General features: G+C 45.5%; 1 long non-coding RNA gene across 1 annotated transcript in view; it reads left to right on the forward strand.

Annotated features, from left to right (window-relative positions):
* The first annotated feature begins 779 nt into the window (after positions 1–779).
* Positions 780–24,713, forward strand: part of LOC130300804 (uncharacterized) — a 52,269-nt gene continuing 28,335 nt past the window's right edge. The window contains exon 1 of the long non-coding RNA XR_008851629.1: positions 780–900. This is a non-coding gene — a long non-coding RNA (uncharacterized LOC130300804). The remainder of the gene's footprint in view (positions 901–24,713) is intronic.

The raw sequence follows: 24,713 nt of genomic DNA on the forward strand, positions 1-24,713 counted from the left end.
CAGGAAAGGCAGGGGGAGAGAAGTGGGCAGCGACGGCCTCTCTCCCCCTGCCTTTCCCGGGGGTGTATCGGTGTATAACACGCACATAGACTTTAGGCTAAAAATGTTAGCCTAAAAAGTGCGTGTTATACGCCGATAAATACGGTAACTCAATGGGGGAGATTTATCAAAACCTGTCCAGAGGAAAAGTTGCCCAGTTGCCCATAGCAACCAATCAGCTCGCTTCTTTCATTTTTAACAAGGCCTCTGCAAAATGAAAGAAGCAATCTGATTGGTTGCTATGGGCAACTTTTCCTCTGGACAGGTTCTGGTAAATCCCCCCCAATGTGTGTGTGTGTTCCAGAATCACGTCCAAATGGCTTAAGATGTTAACATGAAACTTGGTACTCATGTGACTAATATGTCAACAACAAACATAGGATAGGTGATTTAACCCTTACCCACCCCCATTTTGTCTGGTTTTTGTTTAACGTCCCATTAAAGTCTATGGGAAATATGTTACTGCAGAACTTCCAAATGGCTGGAGATTTTTCGATAATACTTGGTCACATGTTACTTATATGTCCACTTAAAATATAGGATAGAATAGTATAGGATAGTGACGCGTTTCAGCGACCTTAGTCGCCTCAGTCGTGACTAAGGCGACTAAGGTCGCTGAAACGCGTCACTTCATGATCCCTGTTGCTGTTTGCTGTCAGATTTTACAATAAATCATCCTTTGCATCTTGCTTACAGTGCTGGACAATCTCTTTCTACTTCGACTGTGTACGTGGTGTCCACACAAGTCCGTGCAAGGAGGCGGCGGTGGTGAGCTGAACGACAACCTACTTTGCATAAAATTGTGGGGGGTCCACAATTTTCACATGTGATTCTTCGAGGTACCAACATTTTTCCTTTAAGGTAAAAAACATAAATAAATGCTAGGTGATGTCTACATAAATGAACAGTGTTATATAAGGCATATTGTATATATCACTACTTACTGTGTAGACCAGTTTTCCCTGCAGGGTCTCCTAGAAGGATTTGAACAGTTGGAAGACCTATCACCTTTATAGTGGTGAACAAATTTCATCACTAATATATGGTGCTGGGCTAACTTCCTTGAGGTACATAAAAAAATTGAAGGGGTTCCACATGATAAAATGGTAGGGAATCATTGGTGTTAAGTCTGTAGACGTCAATATTCAAACTACAAATAGGTACCAATATATACACTAAAAGGCCAAAAGTATGCGGACCCCTGATATCATTTTTTACCTCTTCGAGCTTATTAGACATCATGGGGGAGATTTATCAAAACCTGTCTAGAGGAAAAGTTGCTGAGTTGGCCATAGCAACCAATCAGATCACTTATTTATTTTTTAACAAGGCCTCAGAAAAATTAAAGGAGCGATATGATTGGTTGTAATGGGCAACTCAGCAACTTTAATTCTAGATAAATCATCCCCCCCATTTTAAAACCATTTGTGTTAATAGGAAGTTGGTACTTAATGTACTTATTAAAACTTCCATTTGGAGTGTTTATGTGGGAATTTTTGCCCATTCAGCCAAAAAGTGCATTTATTAGATCAGACACTAATAAATTAGAAGGTCTGGTTCACAATTGGCATTCCAATTCATCGATGTAAGTCACAACTCTAAACATCCACTCCAGACTTATGACCCTGTGTTTTTATAGACATTGGTTGTTGCCCCAGACACAGCCATACTGAAGCAAAAGAAGGCAAGGTAGTCAGCTCCCCATTGTTCAGTGCACAGCTCAACTCCCATAGTCAAATCAACAAAAGTGCCTAAGCCAGCGCTTCAAAGGCTTCCCCTTTTAATATAGGAATAGTCTTGAGACAACCATAGATAGCCTGACAAAACAGATAAAATAGAACAGCTGCTGGAAAAGGATGCTAGTCTGACACGTTTCAAATTAGGGGAAAAGAGCAACCTACCTCTTGCCCCAAACGCCTTGCCCTACCTTTTTGGGCAATCCACTCTAAATGGTGGCCCCTAACTGGAAACGGTCCCTACACTGGACTACATGCAGGAGTATTAGAGTAATCAAAATAGTCAGACAAACCAGGTCCGAAACACATGGGCAAATAAGGTACAAGGTCAAAAGCAAAGACATAGTCAGGACAAGCTTTGGGTCAAACCTATAGAGTAGCATGGAACAAAATCCAAAGGCAAATGCCACATTAGGAAACAACCAAAGGGTAAAACCTAGACAGCAACGTAGTACAAAATCAACAGACAATGCAATGTCAGAAAACAGGCAGAAGGTCAAGTAACAGGAGCCAAGAAGATTAGTCAGACATAGATAATGCAGTAAAGCTAATGATGGGAAGAGCCTCTATCACAGGGGTTGCCTGCATAGTGAACTGTTCTGCTTTGAGGGGGGTGAGCGCTGGCGTCGGATACGATTGGTCCAGAGCTCCACACTATGATGCAGGATTCAGGACAGATGAGGATGTTACAGATAGATTCTAAGTTGTAGCCAAGATTCCTGCAACTTTACTGTTGTATTTTTTTTAAAGAATATTCCTATATCAAAAAGTGAAGTTCATGAAGTGCTGGCTCATTCACTTTTCTCCACTATACACCATTTATAAATCATATGCTCATGTCTCTACTTTTTCAACCATTCAATGCATTGTAATGTATGAATACTGTTAGTTTATAGTTGATAGTGGGTGCTGTTGCAGTGAATTTAAGGGGGTACTCCACTGGAAAACATGTTTTTTAAATCAACTGGTTCCAGAAAGTAAAACAGATTTGTAAATTACTTATCAGCTGCTGTATACTACAGAGGAAATTCTTTTATTTTTTAATTTCTTTTCTTTCTGACCACAGTGCTCTCTGCTGACACCTCTGTCCATTTTAGGAACTGTCCAGAGTAGGAGGAAATCCCCATAGCAAACCTTTCCTGCTCTGGACAATTCCCGACATGGACAGAGGTGTCAGCAAAGAGCACTGTGGTGAGACAGAAAGGAAAAAGGAAAAAACTTCCTGTAGATCATACAGCAGCTGATAAGTAATGGAAGGATTAAGGATTTTTTATTAGAAGTCATTTACAATACAATAATTGTGGTGCACTACTGTGGTAGATGTATACAATGACATTGGCTAACCCTCAAAACTGATGTTAAAATTGAGACATTCGCCTGTATATGCTTAGATGAAGGACATACCTGAGCCCGCACACCAACGCCAAGGTTTCTCAAGTGGCACGGGACCTAACACTAAACCTACCTGTGCGTGATAAGCAAAACCAGGGGCCAGTGGGCAAATACAGCAGCATTAGGCCGACTCACAGCCTGTTCCCAGTTACCTCCAGTGTGACTGGGCACACATACAATATGAGGAGGGAGGCAGACTATAAGCCCCACCCAAGTTGGCTGATATGTTGCCGGCCTCACAGGTGCACCTTAATGCTGCCTTTATAGTGATCAAGGTGCATTAAATGTGGAGTTTACACACCTCCAAGTATAAGATTTAAACAACAACAAAGACGTGGTCTCAAATGACAGAAGGTGCTCAACCGCAAATGCGGTTGTGCATTTATACTGGGGGAGCAGATCCTGCCCTTGTGGTCTGTTGCTAAGGGCGATCCCCAGCATAAAATGCATACAATGGAGGATGCCTGCAAAGGACTACAAGTGCCACAATGGCATCCTACAACATATAAACAGTGTGGATGTGTAACAATTATAATAATACAATACAAGAATTTAGGTGCACTACCGTAGAAGTAATTTACAAATCTGTTTAACTTTCTGGCACCAGTTGATTTGGAAAAAAATGTTTTCCAGAGGAGTACCCCTTTAAACATTTTGTTCTAACCGCTCGGAGCCGGAGGCCGTGATCATGACATCACGGCCATGCCCCCTTGTGACGTTACACCATGCCCCCTCCATTCATGTCTATGTCGTGGGTGTGCCGCCAACACACCCCCTCCCATAGACATGAATGGAGGGGGCATGGCATGACGTCACGACGGGGTGTGGCCGTGACGTTACGACCACTGTTGCAGGAACCCGGCGTTTGTTAAGAACGCTGGGTGCTGCGGGAGATTGCAGGGGGCCCCAGCAGAGTGACCTCCACGATTAGACATCTTATTCCCTAGCCTTTGGATAGGGCATAAGATGTCTAGCAGCGGACTACCCCTCTAAGGTTTACTCAGGTGGCATTTACCAGTTCTTTCCCAACATCCTGATACATTGTGCACTCCTTCACATAAATGTATCCTGCCTAATGACTGAGCATTAAGTGGTGCTTTATCCAAAGTGAAGAATACCACAGGAGACCTCGGCCATGGCGGGCACTTGGGCAGGACCTCTCCCTTGCGTCCTTATTCCTATTTGGTGCTATTTGACACCTGCTGGGGAATGTTGGCAAGCAGCCCCCACGAAGAAGCTGAAAGTGGCTTAGCTAATGATTGTGTGGTTTTCTATAGACGGCTCAAGGCATTTTCTCTCCAAACAATGAACAAAAGCTCTTTTTTATTTCTGCAAGACACACAAGTCAATAAGGTTCAGTGCAGGGGATGTTATTACAAATTGAAGATCCGTGTAGGTAATGTAAACCTGTGTTGAAAACGTATTAACAATTTCTACCTTGTAGCGCAAAGCTTGTAATTATGTAACGCCGCCCGCACAGCTACTTCCAGGATAACACAACGCTGCCAGGAAGAGATTATTGTTTTATTTCGCACTTGACACTTATATTCACTGTACCGTAAAAGTGCCATTAGAAGTTAGTTGATGTATGTGATTTCCCTTTAGTTGGTTTGTACGACGTGTAGATTGGAAAGCAAATTCATTTACCGAGAAACCACTGCCTGGAGTGTAATTCACTATGGAATGTTCATTGAATGGGGCTGCACCCAACAGCTGTTCTTCAAGGTGGGGTACACAGAGGATTAATGGGGAGATTTCTCTTGAAGGACATTTGACTGGCCCTTTAAAATTGCTATGTAGAACAAGCTCTCTGTCTTGTGTCTAGTAAGGGTATTCCTAATGCAAGCACATACAGAGTTTTCTCACAGTTCCTGGTCATTGTAGATGTCAGCTGGACCTGTCAATTTCGGCAAGATTGACCAACATCTAAAGAATATGCTGGCTTCCTAACTTGTGTCAGGGGAAAGAATAATTGGGCGTATTGAATTTCAACTGCCATCAGAGAAGTCTGGCAGCGGCTTACTCTCCTCTCCCCTTTCTCTCTATCTCTCTTTCTTTCCCTCTCCCTCTCACTATCATTATTAAAATTAAGTTAATGAAAACGGAATTACGTATAAAGAAACTGTGAACTCTGAATGATTCAGAGGTTCATTGGCAACCTTCAGACAGTCCTGTACATGTGATTTCTTGAGCAGGGGGACATTTGCAGGTGCTGCGGGATTTCAGTCCTTCACAGTGTAGTGTGTTACCAATTGTTTTCTTGGTGACTATGGTGGAGATGATGGAGATCATTGACAAGATCCTCCTGTGTATTTCTGCGCTGATTCCTCACTGTTATCATGGTCTCTGAAGCTCCATGGGGTGAGATCTTACATGGAGCCCCTATTAAGGGAGACTGACACTGATTTTGTGTTTTTTCCATTTGCGAATAATCACACTAACTATTGTAAACTTCTCCCCAAGCTGTCTGTCATTGGTCTTGTAGCCGCTTCCAGCCTTGAGTAGGTCTACAATCTTATCCCTGACATCCATGGACAGCTCTGGTTTTGGCCATGGTGGGTGGAGAGTTTTTCGCTTCTGTGCACAGGTGTTTTTACTAAAGGTAATAGGCTTAGATTAGGAGCACTCCCTTGAAGAGAGTGTTCTTAATCTCAGATAGTTTTCTGTATAAAAGACACCTGGGAGCCAGAAATCTTGCTGCTTGAACAAGTACTTATTGCAAATCAACTCATAACTTATTACAAATGCGTCTTCTGGATTTTAAATTCTGAAATCTGTCCCTCACTATTCAAAAAAACTGACCATTAAAATTATAGACTGATCATTTCTTTGCCAGTAGGAAAATGTACAAAATCAGCAGGGGATCAAATAATTGTAGTATATTGTAGTATGGCCAAAATATATTTTGCATCTATTCAAATAGCTGCTGATCCTCCTATTCTTCTTTACTCTTCTTGCAATGACCTTGTGTGACGGTCCGTGGCCCAAACACCCCCAACCCACACGTGTCTGTTTCCCTGTGTTTTTATTACTGGGATTGCCATCATTGACCCTATATAATAAATGTTAGTACCAATATATCTGCACATTGGGTATATCATGCGACTTAATGAACGGAGGCTCAGTCCGTGTTCAAACATATAGAAAAAATCACACTGCACATGATTTGCATTTAAAAACTCTTCTTTTTAGTAATATAAACCAAGCGCTTGAGAAAGAAGGCGTGGCCTCCGAAATGTCAGAAGTGTACGGCGCTCATTTGTGGCTTCTCCTTTGTGAGAGGAAGGTGAACCTCATGGACTCTGGAAGGCCCGGAAAAGGGTGAAATATTAACCGGGGACCAAACGGACTGTCGCGCTATTCATTGAGCACTTTGGGTGAATATTTTTGTAATACCACTAATTAATAACCGGATGGTTTATATTACTAAAAAGAAGAATTTTTAAATGCAAATCATGTGCAGTGTGATTTTTTCTTAATCATTGACCCTATATCTAGATTAAGGGAAAGTGCAGGAACTTTGTCATGTCCAATATGTTGATTTAGTAAGAGCTTTAAGGTTTGTGATATATTCAATGTGGGGTCTATGTAGAAAGGTTTTTTTTTTCTTCATAGGTAAAAGCTCTGAATGTACAAAATGTACATTTAGGTGTTTAGCCTCCTTTCAATCCCTTCATGCTCCATTTCCCCTTGCTCAGCCATTAGAGGCCCCTTTGTAAGCCACTTTGGCCCATGGTCGTGGTGAGATTAATTAAAGATTAAATTGTCCTGTCCGGAAGGCATGTCCCACAAGGAACTTACTGAAACTTTCCTTCTCTTGAAGTCAACATTTTGATGTGTGTCCCAGGGAAAACAGTTTATTCAGAAAAGAAGCAGAGAAGCTGTGCTGTTCTCACTTACTAGTCACAGTATAGAGGTATATTCACTGCTATTTCCTGGATCCCGAGAGGAATAGCAAAGTACTTCTCTTCTTTTGGAAAGATTAGATGGCAGTTACCTTATCGACAAAGAAGTTTTTTGTTTTCGGAAGGCAAGTTCTATCAAATAGAAACTTCCTAGGGGAGTTGTAAATAAAGATGACTGCTGTGCCTATGTCATATAAGGTAATATGGATGTCATGGGTATGGGGTCAACTTCTTGGGACATCTTTCTGTGAGCCACAATTGAAGAACCATTCTATAAGAGCAGCTTCAGTTGTGCATTACATGGACTGCCATACCAGGGCTGTACTCAACATTGTACACTATTTTGTCTCGTATGTTGCTTGCCATTGTATTACATTAGGGGACTTTAGTGAGTAAGTGTCACAGAGTAATAGACATGGTAACCAAGGATCTGTGCTCAGGTTGGTGGTAAATGGCCATGTCCTGTGTCCCCCATCACGCTGCTGGCTTTTTTTTAGGAACTGGCTACTTCCAGTTTTCATGGCCTCCCTCAGACTACAGTCCCCAGGATCCTTTGTTTCAAGGTGGGAGGTGACTTATTCCCCTCACACACATCGGTCGCCCCACCCATTGCAGTACAGCCACGCTACCTTGGATCACATGACTTGCCCAACATCACCTGACACACAAACTGTGGATCTATTTGATCATGAATGTACGCACATGTGTGCCGTTAACATCATCAGGGGGCTGGCTTGACACACATCAGACAAAGCAGCCAAGCCCCCTTTTAGCGCATGACTTGTGATGTATTGTCTAGGACTGTACATCATACTGGGAAAGGTCCCAGACAACACTTTGTAGGCTGCAGAATATGAACTTCTGGGGGGGGGGGGGGGGGGGAAGAAAGACAAAGAAATTTGATACCAGCCACCAAACCAAAATAAGGGAAGTATATTTGTAACTAGACTAACTTTACTGGCCATGTCTCACCTTAAAGAACCACAAATTGGGGGGCGTGGCTAGCCATGGAGCTGTGAGGCTGCACGCGCTGTGAGCTCCGAGCCTGGCACCCTGCATTACCCTGCTACACCAGCCATGACCAAGGGGAAACACCACAAAAAGTCCCTACAAGGCTCCAGGACTCGCCCTCCATCCCCCCAGACGGACATCTCTGGGTATTTCACCCGTTCCCGGCTGTGGAGAAGCTCTTCCTTGCCTCCCTCCAAAATGGCGGCAGCGCGTGGTTCCTTACCTGCCTCTCCTGCTCCGGAAGTTAGACCTGCGGGCAGGTCGCCTCCTTCTCCTGCCGGGCTGGTCCCGTCCTGCGATGTGGCTCCTGTGCCTTCCACGGGGACGCAGAAGACTTCTGGCAGCGCTGTCCACATGCCTCCTGTACCTCCGCTGCCGCGGCGGGAAGACGCCAGGAGGCGCTGCACGGCCTGCACTGTGCCGGAAGAGAAGCTCCTCACTACGCCCACACAGAGGACTCGGGCCCCGGATCCTGATTCCCGCCTAGTGGTGGATCGCGGCGCTGCTTCTGCCGCACCCTCGTCCCCCACATCACAGGTGAGCATGCCGCGGTCCCCACCGGCCCTGGGCCTTACTGAATTGGAGGCTGCTGGCCCACAGAACCCCCGTCCTTGCAGCCAGGGGGAGTCATAAGGGGGAGTGGATGCCTCCTCTCTCCTGCAGAGTCTTCCACAGGGACTGGGGCCTGCATCTCTTGGGGCTCAGGCTCCACCGTGGGGCCCTGCAATCATAACCCCCCATGCTGATGTAGGGGACTGCGGGCATATGCCTCTAGGGACCCCCCCTGTAGGCCCTGTGCTGGCCCCCATGGAATGGCCCTCATTGCCTCTTTCCTGCCCCTCACTGATGGTGGCCTTCTATACCCGGCCCTCTCCTCCACAGGGTCCTCAGTATGCGGGGGCACGCCATCCCCTCAATGGTCCTCGGGCTCCTCATGGGGTCCCTCTGTGTTGTGCCCAACTCCGGTGATCAGCCCTGGGTTGGGACCCATTTCTCCTGCTCCACCCGCAATGCCTGCTGCCCTGGCCGATGGGGCCCTACCCCCAAGCCTTCAAGGAACCCCACCTCCCTTCCGTGCCCCTGCCATGGACTACCCGTCCCATTGCCCCTCTATGCCTCGCGCTCAGGGGCCCTCTAGAGTTTTGCCACCTCCTGCTGAGGGCATTGATAGGCCGATCACCTTGGCGGACCTCCACTCCTTGCTTGCCACCTTACCCATCAAAGAGGACTTCTCAATTATGGCTAAACAAATGGTTGAGGAGTGCAGACAGGAGTTTGTTCATCTCCGCTCTCAAGTGTCTACTCTATCATCTAAAGTGTCGGATATTGAGACTGCTCAGGATACTACATCTGCTACTGTTAAAACTCTACAGGATACGGTCCAGAGACATGGTGAACAACTTTTTGTATTGCAACAGCATTTGGATGATGGGGAAAACCGCAACAGACGCAATAATATCCGTATTTGTGGTCTACCGGAAAAGGTTGGCCCTGATGAACTGTACCCAGCATTGTTGGCAATTTTCAATGATCTCCTGGACAGACCGCTAGATGCCCACATAGAGCTGGATAGTGCTCACCGGGCCCTACGGCCTCCAAATCCTGATGACAGTCGCCCCCGAGATGTTATTTGTAGAGTGCACTTAAAGAGGACATCCTACGCTTTGCCAGAGCGAGGCGGCGTATTCTGTATAGAGATGTTGAGATCCAATTATTCCCTGACCTCTCCTGACACACTTTAGCCCAACGTGCAGCTCTGAAGCCCTTTCTTGAGGTTCTTAGGGGTAGAGACGTTCCTTACCGCTGGGGATTTCCTTTCGCCCTCCTGGTCTGTAGGGAGGGCAGAACGTACACCCTGCGATCTCCGGAGGATTTGCCAGGTTTTCTGCAGGACTTGGACATTCCTCCCCTTTCACTTCCAGACTGGCCCACGCTTGCATCCTCTGCACCCAAGAGACAGCTGCAACGTTCTCCCCAGCGGTCCCCCAAACAGGCCCGTTCAGGCGCTCCCTCACAGGGCTGCTGCCGCCAGAAATGGGTCACACGCTGGGAATCTGCTCCTTCCTCCTCTAGGGCTGACCAGGCTGCTGATGATTGACTGGGATAATTGTTTATTGATGCATATTGGATTTATTCCTCTTGATTGTCTTCTCTCTCTCTCTTTCTCCGCAGGTTTAAGTGAGATTTGATTGCTACCATATGACTCTAGTCCTTACTTTCTTGCCTTCACCTTTTCTGAGTCTGGGCCCTATTCTGCCCCCTCATTCTCTCCCTTTTCCCCCTTTTATTTTCACATTATTATTGTCTCATGTTTCCTGGTATTTCCTCCATTTGTCCTTCTCCAGTTGACCCCCTTTTTTCGTGGTGTCGGGCTCGGCTCCCCTCTTGCTGCTTTGCTTTCCACCTTCCCCTCGTAGGTTGGAGACCTCTCCGGGTTTTTTTTCTCGGACTTTGGTCTTCTTGGTCCTGTACCACACCCTGTTTAGTTGGTGCCGTGGTAGTTTTTTACTACTGCTACCTCCCCTTTCTTCTCCTTTTCTCCTCTGGTGCGTGCCTGTCTTTTTGTCTCTATTGTCTTGTCTGCCCCCTTTTCTCTGGTTTGTCTTTTCTTTTTTCTCTGGTGACATCCGGTGAGTGGCTGTTTTTGTCTCTTTTGTCTGGTTAGTGTTTTTCTCTCTAGTTTGTCCTTTCCCCTTCTCCAGGGGCTGCGGCTTTGCTAATCTGTGAATCTCTAGTGCTAAGTGGGTGGTAGCTACGGCTTGTTGCTCTCCCCATGGCGGATCTCAACGTGGCCTCGTTCAATGTGAAGGGACTGAATGCGCCAGCGAAGAGAACCCAAATCCTTCACCATCTTCACAAACGTAAGATACAAGTTGCTTGTTTGCAGGAAACCCACTTTAAATCGGGCCATGCGCCAGCGCTTAATAGCTATAGGCATTACCCAACCTGGTTTTGTGCCAATAATCCGCTGGCTCACACTAAAGGGGTGGCCATAGGTATACATAGGTCCTTAGCTCACTAGGTTCTTGATGTTACAGTTGATGCGCATGCGAGACATATCATCTTGTCCTTATTGCTGAGCGGTAGTCCGTTTACTATCATTAATGCTTATGCTCCTAATCAGGGTCAAGTGGACTTCCTGGTCAATCTCATTGACGTGGCCCTGCCTCTGGTCCGGGGGACGGTGATCCTGTGCGGGGATCTGAATTTAACCCTTGACCCTACTATGGATAACTCCACGGGTCGCTCTAGTCTGTCCTATGCGGCCATCAAACGTGTGAAGCGGGCCTTGGCTTTGCTTCAGCTGGGCGACATATGGCGCCTGCAACATCCTCTGGACAGAGATTATAGTTTCTTCTCCTCCCCGCACGGATCTTACTGTCGACTGGACTATATTCTGGTCCAGCACAATGCTCTCCCTTGGGTGGTCTCCTCCTCGGTTGGCAACATATTGTGGTCTGACCACGCCCCGTCTATTGTTCTCTCCATCTACCTTTCCTGACTAAGTTGGCCTGGTCGTGGAGATTGAATGAATTCTTGTTGTTAGATCCGCCCTGTCTGGCTTACCTGACATTGACTGTTGCCGATTTTGTGAGAGATTACGCAGGGGACTCTACCAGCCCGTTTATCCAACGGGGGGTCCTTATCAAACACGGGTCGCGCCTTAAGAAGGGCAAGGCTCAGGCTTTTTTCGTAAAGCGCTACTTGCGGTCTCCTCCCTTGAAACGCTACACAAAAGTTCGCTTTCCCAACCAGTACTTAGGGACCTGCAGTTGGCTAGACTTGAGGTGAAGAGTCTCTTTGAGGAGTCCTGGGGGCGATGGCTTCAGTTAGGCCGTAGCAGGTTTTATGAATATGGGAATAAAAGTGGTCGCATGCTGGCTAGAGCACTGCGTTCTAGGATTGCAAAATCGCATATTCCATGTATCCGCACCCCTGCTAGCCACGTTGTCCACTCTACTAATGAAGTCGCAGATACCTTCCGGTCCTTCTTCTTTGATCTTTATAATCTCCCATCTTCCACCACTCCCTCGCACTATCCCGCCTCCCCATTCCCTTCCTTATCCTCGGAAGTGCTTGAAGCCCTAGAGGCTCCTTTCTCTCGGGACGAACTGGAACGTGTTGTTCGGGACCTTCCGGGGGGGAAGAGCCCTGGCCCAGATTGTTACATGTCTAAATTTTATAAAACCCTTTTTGATCACCTAGCCCCCCTTCTGCTTAGTGCATTTAATTCAGTTTCCCCTTCTCAACCTATTCCTGCTTCCTCTTCCCAGGCCCACGTCGTGGTCCTCCCGAAGCCCGGAAAGGACCGTAAAGTTTGTAGTAGTTACCGGCCCATTTCTCTTTTAAATGTAGACCTAAAAATTTACTCTAAATTATTAGCGACCCGATGGAACTCTGTCCTCCCCAAGTAGTCCATCTGGATCAGGTGGGGTTTGTGCCGGGGAGGGAAGCCAGGGATAATACCATCAATACTGTGGATATTATTCATCAAGCCAAGTCTTCTAAATTGCCTTTAATGATTCTTTCTTTAGACGCCGAAAAGGCCTTTGATCGTATCTCCTGGTCCTCCCTGGCGCAAACCCTGCATCGTATTGGGTTAGTGTCAGGCCCAAGGCCTGATTATTAAAAGACTATATGTGTATTATAACTGTGTGTGATGGATTATCCAAGACATGGGTAAGAGGTCATTCGGACGGTGTGTCCTTTTGTGTTTTGCATTTTATTGGGGGTCTGGCTGTTTGTTTGTATCTCCTTTGAAGTCAGAGGCTCTTTTGAAGCAGCAGGATGTAAGGGACACTCTGGTCCCATCATATAATCAACCAGATAAGAGGGCCAGGAACAGAGATGCCCCCCTGGTGGGATCAGAGGGGAGGGGGGAATGGAGTCTCCCTCAAAAAAGGCAGATATATAATATTTAACAATGCTAGACTATGGGTGTTCAATGCTGTGCAACAAGCTGAAAAGACCATTCTAAGAACAACTGGAACTCACTCTCATGGACTGCTATATCATCATGCTGTAAGAACTTCATTTTTGTTTTCTAAACTCTTTTATATATTGTTATACCTGTATGTCATTTGTTCCTGTATTTTTATATATTTAGCACTGTGATACCTTTTATCAGATTAAATGTTCAATTAATCAGCTCTGGTCTTTGATCTCTAAATATATGAGCTCACCTTTCTGAAGGCAACTCTGGTGGAAACACGTTTATCTAAGGGTTAATTTGGTGACTTGCTGGGGCTAGTAGTGGATACCCAGAGGTCTGGCGGCTTTAACCCTTGCACCATCACACTCTCTCTAATATCTTGGCTGGACCGATAGAGTGTGATCGTTACAGTTAGGCCCTGTATTTAGCGCAAAAATCATGGCACTTTATCACTCCCCTTCGGCCCACCTCAAAATTAATGGAACCTTGTCCTCCTCTTTCCATATAAAGAATGGTACCAGACAGGGGTTCCCCCTGTCCCCGCTTCTCTATGTCCTGGTGATGGAGCATCTCCTGGCCTCTATTAGATTGGATCCCAATATTCATGGTGTGGTGGTGGGTGGCCACGAGTATAAGTGCTCGGCCTTTGCCGACAACCTTCTGGTCTACCTGACTGATCCAATGGTGTCCTTACCCAACCTGATGTGCAGGCTCACTGAGTTTGGAGCTTGGTCTAATTTTAAAATCAATTTCTCTAAATCCGGGGCTCTGGGTGTTTCGTTGCCAGTGTATGTGGAAGCTTCCCTAGTTCAGCATTTCACTTCGCCTGGCCTTCTGGGGGGATAACGTACCTGGGGACCCGGATCTCATCTGACCTTTCCCAATTGTTCTCCTTCAACTTTTCCCCCTTGCTAGCGCGTTTTCACGCAGATTTATCGGACTGGAATAGGCGGGAGTTCACTTGGTTTGGTCGGATGAGCATCCTTAAAATGACCCTTATGCCCCGCTTGCTGTACCTCTTGCAGACATTACCCATACATATTCCGGCCTCCTTTTGGTGCTCGGTGCGTAAATGCTTTGGTTTATTCGTCTGGTCCTCGACTCGCCCTCGACTGAATCGTATCCTTCTTTCCAGACCTAAGTTGTCCGGAGGGACTGGATTTCCTTTTTGCTGCCTGTACTTTTTGGCGTGTGTACATGCCCGTGTCTTGGACTGGACGCATAACCTGGATTCCAAATTGTGGGTACGACTGGCCCAGGATCTCTCCACAAGAATGTTGGCTACCTTGCCATGGACCTGGTCCCCCTCCCGTCTAGAAATGTTCCCGTCTTCGTTTTCCACTCGTCACACTTTAGCTTCCCTGCATGCGTTGGGTGGTGAGGAATGCCTGATTGATAGCCTGGGCCCACTGGTTCCTGTGTCTAGCAACCCATCTTTCCCGCCTGGTGATCTCTCGGGGGGCGACTTCTTTGGGGCCACCCTGACAAAACCTCTTAGGCTCTGGCACATTGTGACAGAGGGGAGGATGAAGATTTTAGAGGAGCTGCTTGCCGAGAGACCATCCTCCAGACGAGCACCGTTTGCTTATATCCAATTTCGTCATTTTTTTTCTTCAATCTTGTCCCAGGTTAGAGCTCACCGCCCGCTGGAACCTTTTGAATGCCTTTGTCTTGCCTCCTCCTACCCTGGGCATGCCATTTCTCTGATCTATGGACTATTACTGTCCCCTAGGTCACGCTCCCTTCCGGCGTATTGTCGGACCTGGGAAACCTAATTGGGTAAATCATTCTCTGCTTCCATCTGACACACAAAGCGGTTACCGCCTCGAAATCCCAGGAAACCTGCTACAAAGTTCTATCTAGGTGGTACCGAGTGCCCTCGATGTTGCATCGTTGGTATCCCTCCGTACCTAACACGTGTTGGAGATGTGGCACTACGGAGGGTACAATGATGCATATATGGTGGGCTTGCCCGGCATTGATTCAGTTCTGGAGCGCGGTTCTCCGGGTGGTGGCGGAGGTCACGGGGGTGCGGATACCCAACACTCCGGAAGCTACACTACTGTTTATGTTTCCTATGGCGCAGGCGAGGTATAAACGGTCCCTAATGAGACACCTCCTCCAGGCGGCCAAATCAGTTATACCCCAGCGATGGAAGTCTCCTGACTCTCCTACTATTGAGAAATGGTTGACCGAGGTAGCGCAGACCCGTCGTATGGAGGAACTGCTTGCGGTTCTCCCTGCCGACGTGGAGAGAGTAGGTGCCACCTGGCTCCCCTGGGGCGAGTTTTGCTCGTCCGGGCGCTATAGCTCCATGTCATGAGGAGGGTCAGCTTGCATGGCTCACTCTTCTGCATCTCCTTAGCCCTCTGCCCCTGGCCTCTTGGCGGGTTCTTGTTCGCTGTCTGGTCCCTCCGCACATTACTGAACCCGACTCTGCAGCCTCTGGATATGTGTTCTCTCTCCTTCTCCCTCCCTCCTTCTTGGCTCCCCACCCCCCCTCTTTTTTTTGTATGTTCTGTTTCTCTACGTTCTTGTGTTCTCCTTCTTTGGGATCTTTTCTATGTGTTACGATGTATGAGTGTGCTTCCTGTTTTTTCTTCACTTTCAATAGTTCTCCCCCTGAATTAAGATTTTGCTTGTGTATGCACGTGCATCTGATGAGCAGCTATTGATTTTGATCTTCTCATTCTATGGTTTATTGAAATGTATACTTGCTCACGGTTCTATCCTAATTTCTGTCACGTTCTTTCTATATTTTCCGTACCTTGCGGACTGCTTGGTGCACCTGCTTCTGCTTATGTTTTTCTACATTGTTGTGACTTGTAGCCTTCTGTATACCCGGCCTCACCTGGCCATAGGGCTTGATTGTTATTGTATTGCTTGTCTTTTCTTATGTTCACTAATTTTTTCTGAATAAAAACCTTTTTGAATTTGAAAAAAAAAAGAATAACAAATCCTGGAAAACCCCTTTAAGATGCTGATATATGCTTCTATGGAGGCTTCTGCTTGGAAGATAGCTGGATTATTCAAATCAATCAATTGTGTACTGACCAATTTCTCCTATGGTGGCGCTGTAGGGAAACTGAACACTTGCTGTCCCACACATATTACACCTGATCTCTGGTGGTCCCAGCAGGGAGACACTTTAAAATCAGCTTATTGGCAAAAGATCCTTCTAACATAGATACATAGTTAGTAGAGCTGAGCAAGCAGAGCCCCCAAACCCGGATTCCATTAATATATATCAGTATATTTGAAATGGGAGACATTAAAAAATGGCATCTATTGTCCCTACCATTGTTCCTCAGGAGCACTATATGCAGCACACTTTATACTGGGGATGACTTCTTCCAGTGCTCAGTGTTGCCCCCTGATGTACTTTTTATAATATCGAGAGGTTTGTGGGAACATATTTCTGGACCTGAACATCGGCTGTCATCACAGATCCTTTTGGGTTTTTATAAAGCAATAATATAGAAACAAACTCTAGTGTCACTTCTGTAGGTTATTAAATTATAATATATCTGAATGTGCCTTACAACAATCCAGAAATGCATTGGGTGTCATCCGTCTTGTAAGGCTATTGCCAAAATCTTCCTCTGTCTGACAATGGCTGGTGTTTGTAGTCCATCTGGGACATGCATACTGCTGCCAAAATAACTATATGCCTTACCTGCCAACCTGGAACAGAATGGATTAAGTGCAATAAGTTAATATAGAAAAGAGCAATGGCTGCAGAAGGTGGTGCACAGGTATATAAGTCTATGGGGGCCATACTTAGCTGCCTATTTATTCTGCCTAAGCCAGCTGGAGTGGGGAGCTAGAGTGGGGAGTCGAATTCTCCGGGCTGATCCTAGGCGGCTGAGCTGTACATACTTTCCTGATATGCTTGAAAAAAAATTTTGTGCTCTGAGTACAACATCATCCAGTAAACACTATTATCACTTTAGCCTTTATGCGGTCCTTTTTCTTTGGATTCTTTCAGAATAAACTGACTGATCAAGTGTGTCAAGCTTTTGCATCAGGGCCCAAGAACCTTTAGTTACACCTTGGCCAGCACCATTAGCTTGTTGTTCCAATGGACCAATGAGCTAATCCATAAGGCTAGGATTCCACTTTTTTTTTTTTCATGCGTTTTTTCCCCAGAAAAAAACGACAGAAGAAACGCCAGTGCAAGTGTGTGTGTTTCACTTTTTTTCCCCTATTTTCATTTACCTTTTTAGGTAGTACTACAGACTGTTCCATAATGGGAGTAGTAGTACCTGTACTAATAGACAGATCGCCCTGGGTGTCACTCCTGACACCTGATGTGATCGTCCATAATATAGCAGAGATGCGGAGCGGCTCTATACAGCGCTTACATCTCTGCACTATACTCCGGCCGGCCAGGGTTGTGAATAGAACATCACTCATTCATATTTTATGCCCAGAGTGGTGATTGGCCGGATGGTTGCAGCCAATCACAGCTCTCAGTGGGAAATATGAATGAGTGATGTTCTATTCATATCGCTGGCTGGCCGGAGTATAGTGCAGAGATGCATGCGCTGCATAGAGCCGCTCCGCATCTCTGCTATATTATGGACGATTACATCGGGTGTCAGGATTGACATCTGCTATGATCTTTCCTTAACTGCAGGTACTACTACTCCCAACATGGAGCACACTCTGCTCCATGCTGGGGGCTGTAGTACCAGCATTAATAGACAGATCGCAGCAAGTGTAACTTCTGACACCGGTTGCGATCTGTCTATTAATGCAGCTACTACAGTTCCCAGCATGGAGCAAAGTGTGCTCCATGTTGGGAGCAGTAGTACCTGCAGTTAAGGAAAGATCACAGCGGATGTCACTCCTGACAACCGCTGCGATCCTCCTGTAAAATGTATAGATGCGGCCGGCCGCTCTTCTATGGTCCCCTGCACTGACGTATATATACACCTATTCCTATTTCCCACAGAACCATCTGGCCAATCACAGCTCTCTGCGGGAAATATGAATAGGTGTATATTTACGTCAGTGCAGGGGACCATAGAAGAGCGGCTGGTCGCATCTATACATTATACAGGAGGATCGCAATGGACCCGGGGCGATCTGTCAATTAGTACTGGCACTAATACTCCCATCATGGAACAGTGTGTTCTATGCTGGGAGTAATAGTACTACCTAAAAAATTTAAAAAATTAAGAAAAAAAAGGGAAAAACACACGCACACTACATTTTTATTATTGCCGGCTACATTTTTAGTGCCCTGCCCGCACACATAAATTGATACCTGTTTAAAAATTAATACAAATTTCATTATAAAAAAGATACATTTAGTTAAACACAATTTTTTACATCACTACTGTATCTTTCTTATAATTTTTTTATGGTACCCTATGAAATTTTATTAAAAAGGTATCTTCATCACTATTGCTAAAGTCCAAAAAAGAATAAAAACCGCCTGCAAAATTGCCAAAGTTAAAACCCACATGGCGTTTTACTTGGCACAAGTAAGGGGAGAAAAACACCACAATTTCAGGGGGAAAAACACCATAGGCTCAACATGCTGCGATTTTGCTGAAAAATAGTGAAAAAACGCCAAACTGAAAAACGCAAAGTGGAAAAAGAACTTTGCGTTTTTTCATTGATTTACAGCTAACATCAGGCCGCAGCATTTTTTGGCTAAAAAACCATCATGCGGCAGAATTGGCGTTTTTCTTGGCGTTTTTCCCCAAAAAAAACAAGTGGAATTCCAGCCTAACCAAGGTGCTAGCTGCATGAAGTTGGTTTCCTTTTAGTATTCCAACCATGATCCTTTTCTTGGAAGGAAAATCAGACCTAAGTCTGAACGTCATACAGGATGCACACAGAAGTGTCAACCATCACTGCAGCCTTCACAACCTGGGCTTTATGGCCAGAAAGAAGCCTCTCCCCAGTAAAGGCCGGAATTTGGAGGGTCTGAAGACTTTCTGAATGCACTGTATACCTAGAGTATTGTGAAGAACTGAAATTTTGTACACGTCACCGTCTAGACCAAATTCATGACACATACTCATCACAAGACAATATTTCAGCACTCGACCAATAAACAAAACTGTTACATTTTAAATCACCGAAGCGCGTTGCCAACTCTCTTACACCCGTCCTACCTGGACTGACCCTATGTTTTATAATGACGGTGTTAATCAATGACACCCATCTCCTTATTCACTGTTCTCCTGCACAGAGTACGCTGCCAAATGCAATGGAGGAGGTGAAGGCGGGGGGGACTATTGTGCTGCGAACATCCACTGTGTTGATTTAAGTAGTTACGTTGCGATTAACTGTGAGCTAATATATCTTGGCAATGGACGCACACTTTGTTTCTGAGTGTTTCAAGAAAGAAGAAAAACCTATTCAGGCACAGTAACACTAATGTACTTGATTCAGTGATGTCCTGGACCTGAAGTGAGAACAGTACACACTTTGATCACATGAAAGGTAATCTTTCCTTACAAAAGCTATTCTCTCCAGACAAGTACATTCTAATTTATATTTCCATCTGCCAGCGGAGACGTCACTGCCAAAAAAAGCACTGACCACAGCGAGACTATTGTGACTTCTGCCTTGTTCCAATTCCGCTAAAATAACTCATTAATGTGTCACTGTTCCTTTAAGAATGCTGTACTGTATGTGAGTTTATTAAGTGGAGTCAGTATGTCTGACACCGGGAAAGCAGCTAAGTAAAAAAGACAGGCTTTACAGCAATAAAAGGTAGTGTAGCCCGCTAGTTAAAAATAGCAGCTTGAGTTACAAGGCTGCTCGAAACTTTGAACCATGGAGGAATATTTTGCATACAGCTGCCATGAAGAGCTCGGTGATATTTCCCCCTTAAATCTTATCACACCTCGCGTTCTTTGGGCTGGGGCCTCACATTTGAGACAATTGTGTTTAATCTTAGCAAGTCCATTATAAACCGAAGAAATAGAGGAAAACAGTTTTATGGCGCTAAATGGGAGAAATAAAATTGGGATGATAAAATACCAAGGAGGAGAAGGAGGACAAGAGGTTCGGCAAAGTCTATATAGTGTATAAACTTTGCCGGCCCTACGTGATCTTCAGAACAGTGCATCCATCTGAATGGAGTGGTAGTGGGCATACTCTACCAACCCTCCATTTATTTTCTATGGGAGTGCTGAGTGCTCTGTATCCAGCTTCTGTATCCAACTACATCCCTGAGGAAGTCACATCTGTGACGGAACGCGTGGGGCTTCTCTATTGGACATGGGCTGACTGGGACACTTTCCCTCCTCCCTCCGTCTGTGGATCGTCCACTGTGTTTGTATATTAGTGAACTGTGTATTACATCCTTGCACCTCCTTCCCTGAGTAACATTCATCGCATTGTACCATTTATCATTTGGGGGCTGGCATGCACAGTTTGTTGACTGTCCACTACTTTTTTGTTATTTGTGATTTATTGTTACATATTTGGTGAGTGACAGGAGGGATCCCTTTCATTTTCTTCCCATGTCCTCTGGTGACCACAATTGGCCCCACTGTTCTAGTGTGGCTCTTCTGAGCATTTTTAAGTGTTTTTAAGAGTGTTTTTCCCCGCTTTGTGTCATATGTTTCATAATAAAGTTTACATTTTCTTGCATTATATGATATTGGGTGTGCATCCTTTATGGCTATTTAGTCTGTTTTTTATTGTGTCTGTATCCAGCTTCTATATTCAGCCCTCCCATAGGCAATGAATGGAGCAGTGGTTAAAGGGGTACTCCACTGCTCCAGCATCTGGAACATTTGGTTTCGAATGCTGGGTGCAGGGGTCGTGACATCACAGCCACGCCCCCCGTGATGTCACACCATGCCGCCTCAATGCAAGTCTACGGGAGGGGGCGTGACTTCCATAGACTTGCATTGAGGGGCATGACGTGACGTCACGATGGGTATGGCCGTAACGTCACGACCCCCACTGTTCGGAACTGAATGTTCCAGATGCATGGACAATGGAGTGCCCCTTTAAGTATGCGCAATGTCGCTTCATGCAGATGGAAGCTGGGGATGCTAGCAGTTGAGCGCCAGAGATACCCTCGTACAGCACTTAGGTATATTTTCTCTTCCATAGACAGTGCGTGAAGCAAGATTTTGTCAAAACAAACATTTGTGGTGTTTCTTTTTTGGACCAAGTGGAAACTTAGCCTAAGAGGTTTTGCCTTCGCAGCGCCAATAGTTTGTGTTTGTTTGATCCTGGTTCTTGTTTATTAATTTCCTTTGACAATACAGCACGGAGGGGAGCGTGGAGTTTACATTAACACAACCTGCATTACTTCACAGAGCTGCCGGGATGTGAGGGTAAACAGAACTAATGTGCAAAGCGGGATAAAAAGCCGAGGTTTTATTTTTCACAAGAAAAAGTCAAACTCAGTTATATCACAATCGCGATGAAAACTTCCATAAAAGCAATACGCAAAGTGATTTAAAGGAGAAGGTCACTTTAAAAGTCCCTGAAGTGCTGAAAAGTGTTTTTTCATGTTGATACTTCTAACTGGGCACTTGGGGAAAGTTCAGCTCAGGAGGTGACTGTATCAATTTACATTGTGTGCAGGAAATTCATATGTACAGTCCTAAGAGGCAACGTTCAAGAGACAGACTGGTTGTCCCCATCACCTCGCCTACTGGGTGGCAAGAGCGTGTGCCGTCTGCACTGGTGTAGCCTGGTTTGTACTGGGATTATACCTGTGGAACTAGAAAGGAGTCCAGAATCACCCTTTCTCTTAGTCGCTGCAGTAACACGTCTGGGTTGAACATGTAATTTGCTATACGTATTGCCAACATTGCCTTACCATAGACGATGCCCTAAGCAGTTCCTTCTAGTGATGGCTTCCTCTTTAACCCCTTCATGACCCAGCCCATTTTCACCTTCAGGACCTGGGCATTTTTTGAAAATCTGACCACTGTCACTTTAAACATTAATAACTCTGGGATGCTTTTACTTATCATTCTGATTCCGAGATTGTTTTTTCGTGACATATTCTACTTTATGTTATCGGTAAAATTTCACTGATATTTGCATCCTTTCTTGGTAAAAAATCTAAAAATTTCATGAAAATTTTGAAAATTTAGCATTTTTCTAACTTTGAAAGTCTCTGCTTGAAAGGAAAATGGATATTCCAAATAAATTACATATTGATTCACATATACTTTATGTTTGCATAAAAAATTTTACAAGTTTTTACTTTTGGAAGACATTAGAGGGTTTCAAAGTTCCGCAGCAATTTTCCAATTTTTCTCAAGATTTTCAAAATCGTAATTTTTCAGGGCCCAGTTCAGGTTGGAAGTGGATTTTAAGGGTCTTCATATTAGAAATACCCCATAAATGACCCCATTATAAAAACTGCACCCCCCAAAGTATTCAAAATGACATTCAGTAAGTGTTTTAACCCTTTAGGTGTTTCACAGGAATAGCAGCAAAGTGAAGGAGAGAATTCTAAATCTTCATTTTTTACACTTGCATGTTCTTGTAGACCTAATTTTTGAATTTTTACAAGGGGTAAAAGGAGAGAAATCACCCTAAAATTTTTAACCCAATTTCTCTCGAGTAAGGAAATACCTCATATGCGTATGTAAAGTGTTCTGCGGGCGCAGTAGAGGGCTCAGAAGGGAAGGAGCGACAATGGGATTTTGGAGAGTGAGTTTTTCTGAAAGGGTTTTTGGGGGGCATGTCCCATTTAGGAAGCCCCTATGGTGCCAGAACAGTGGTCCCCCCCACATGTGACCCCATTTTGGAAACTACACCCCTCATGGAATTTAATAAGGGGTACAGTGAGCATTTACACCCCACTGGCGTTTGACAGATATTTGAAACAGTGGACTGTGCAAATGAAAAATGTTATTTTTCATTTTCACAGACCACTGTTCCAAAAATCTGTCATACACCAGTGGGGTGTAAATTCTCACTGCACCCCTTATTACATTCCGGGAGGGGTGTAGTTTCCAAAATGGGGTCACATATGGATATTTATTGTTTTGCGTTTGTCAGAACTGCTGTAACAATCAGCCACCCCTGTGCAAATCGCCTCAAATGTACATGGTGCACTCTCCCTTCTGGGCCTTGTTGTGCGCCCCAGAGCACTTTGTGCCCACATATGGGGTATCTCCGTACTCGGGAGAAATTGCATTACAAATTTAGAGGGTCTTTTTTCCCTCTTACCTCTTGTGAAAATGAAAAGTATAGGGCAACACCAGCATGTCAGTGTAAAAAATTTATTTTTTTACACTAACATGCTGGTGTAGACCCCAACTTCACCTTTTCATAAGGGGTTAAAGAAGAAAAAGCCCCCCAAAATTTGTAAGGCAATTTCTCCCGAGTACGGCGATACCCCATATGTGTCCCAAAACTGTTGCCCTGTGAGAGAGCGCCATGCGCATTTGAGGCCTGAATTAGGGATTTGCATAGGGGTGGACATAGGGGTATTCTATGCCAATTATTCCCAAACAGGGTGCCTCCAGCTGTTGCAAAACTCCCAGCATGCCTGGACAGTCAATAGCTGTCCGGCAATACTGGGAGTTATTTTGCAACAGCTGGAGGCTCCGTTTTGGAAACAGTAGCGTACCAGACGTTTTTCATTTTTTTGGGGAGGGGAGGGGGGCTGTGTAGGGGTATGTGTATATGTAGTGTTTTTTACTTTTTATTTTAGGTTAGTGTTAATGTAGTGTAGTGTTTTTAGGGTACATTCACATGGGCAGAGGTTCACAGCAAGTTTGCCGCTGGGAGTTTGAGCTGCAGCGCAAAATTTGCGCCATCTCAAACTTGCAGCACTCACTGTAAACCTCCGCCCATGTGAGTGTACCCTGTACATTCACATTGGGGGGAGGGGGCAAACATCCAGCTGTTGCAAACTCCGAGCATGCCCTTTGGCTGTCCGTGCATGCTGGGAGTTGTAGTTTTGCAACAGCTGGAGGCACACTGGTTTGGAAACACTAAGTTAAGTAATAAACTTTCAAGTGTTTTGCAACCAAACTTAGTGTTTCCAAACCAGTGTGCCTCCAGCTGTTGCAAAACTACAACTCCCAGCATGCATGGTCTGTCAGTGCATGCTGGGAGTTATAGTTTTGCAACAATTGCAACAGCTGGAGGCACTGAGGTAGGAAACGGACAATGTTTCCCAACTAGTGTGCCTCCAGTTGTTGCAAAACTACAACTCCCAGCATGCCCAGACTGCCCAGGATCAGATGTTGCCGAACTACAACTTCCAGCATGCTTGGGCAGTCTGGGCATGCTGGGAGTTGTAGTTTTGCAACATCTGGAGGTCCACAGTTTGGAGACCACTGTATAATGGTCTCCAATCTGTGCTCTTCCAGATGTTAGAGAACTACAACTCCCAGCATGCCTGGACAGACTGAGCATGCTGGGAGTTGTAGTTTTGCAACATCTGGAAGAGCACAGATTGGAGACCATTATACAGTGGTCTCCAAACTGTGGACCTCCAGATGTTGCAAAACTACAACTCCCAGCATGCCCAGAAAGCCAAAGGTTGTCTGGGCATGCTGGGAGTTGCAGTTTTGAAACTCCCAGAGGCAGCAGTGAGATCGCTTTACGGCAATCTCACTGCTGCCAATGAAGATGCCCCACTGCTGCCGGAAACTCACCTCCGGGACGCAGCGCCGCCGGGACCGCATGGAGGACGTCGCTCGCGCCGGGACCGCTCGGGACACCGCTCAGACGGGTAAG

The sequence above is a fragment of the Hyla sarda genome, chromosome 1 (assembly GCF_029499605.1).
Source record: "Hyla sarda isolate aHylSar1 chromosome 1, aHylSar1.hap1, whole genome shotgun sequence".
Classification (NCBI taxonomy): domain Eukaryota; kingdom Metazoa; phylum Chordata; class Amphibia; order Anura; family Hylidae; genus Hyla; species Hyla sarda.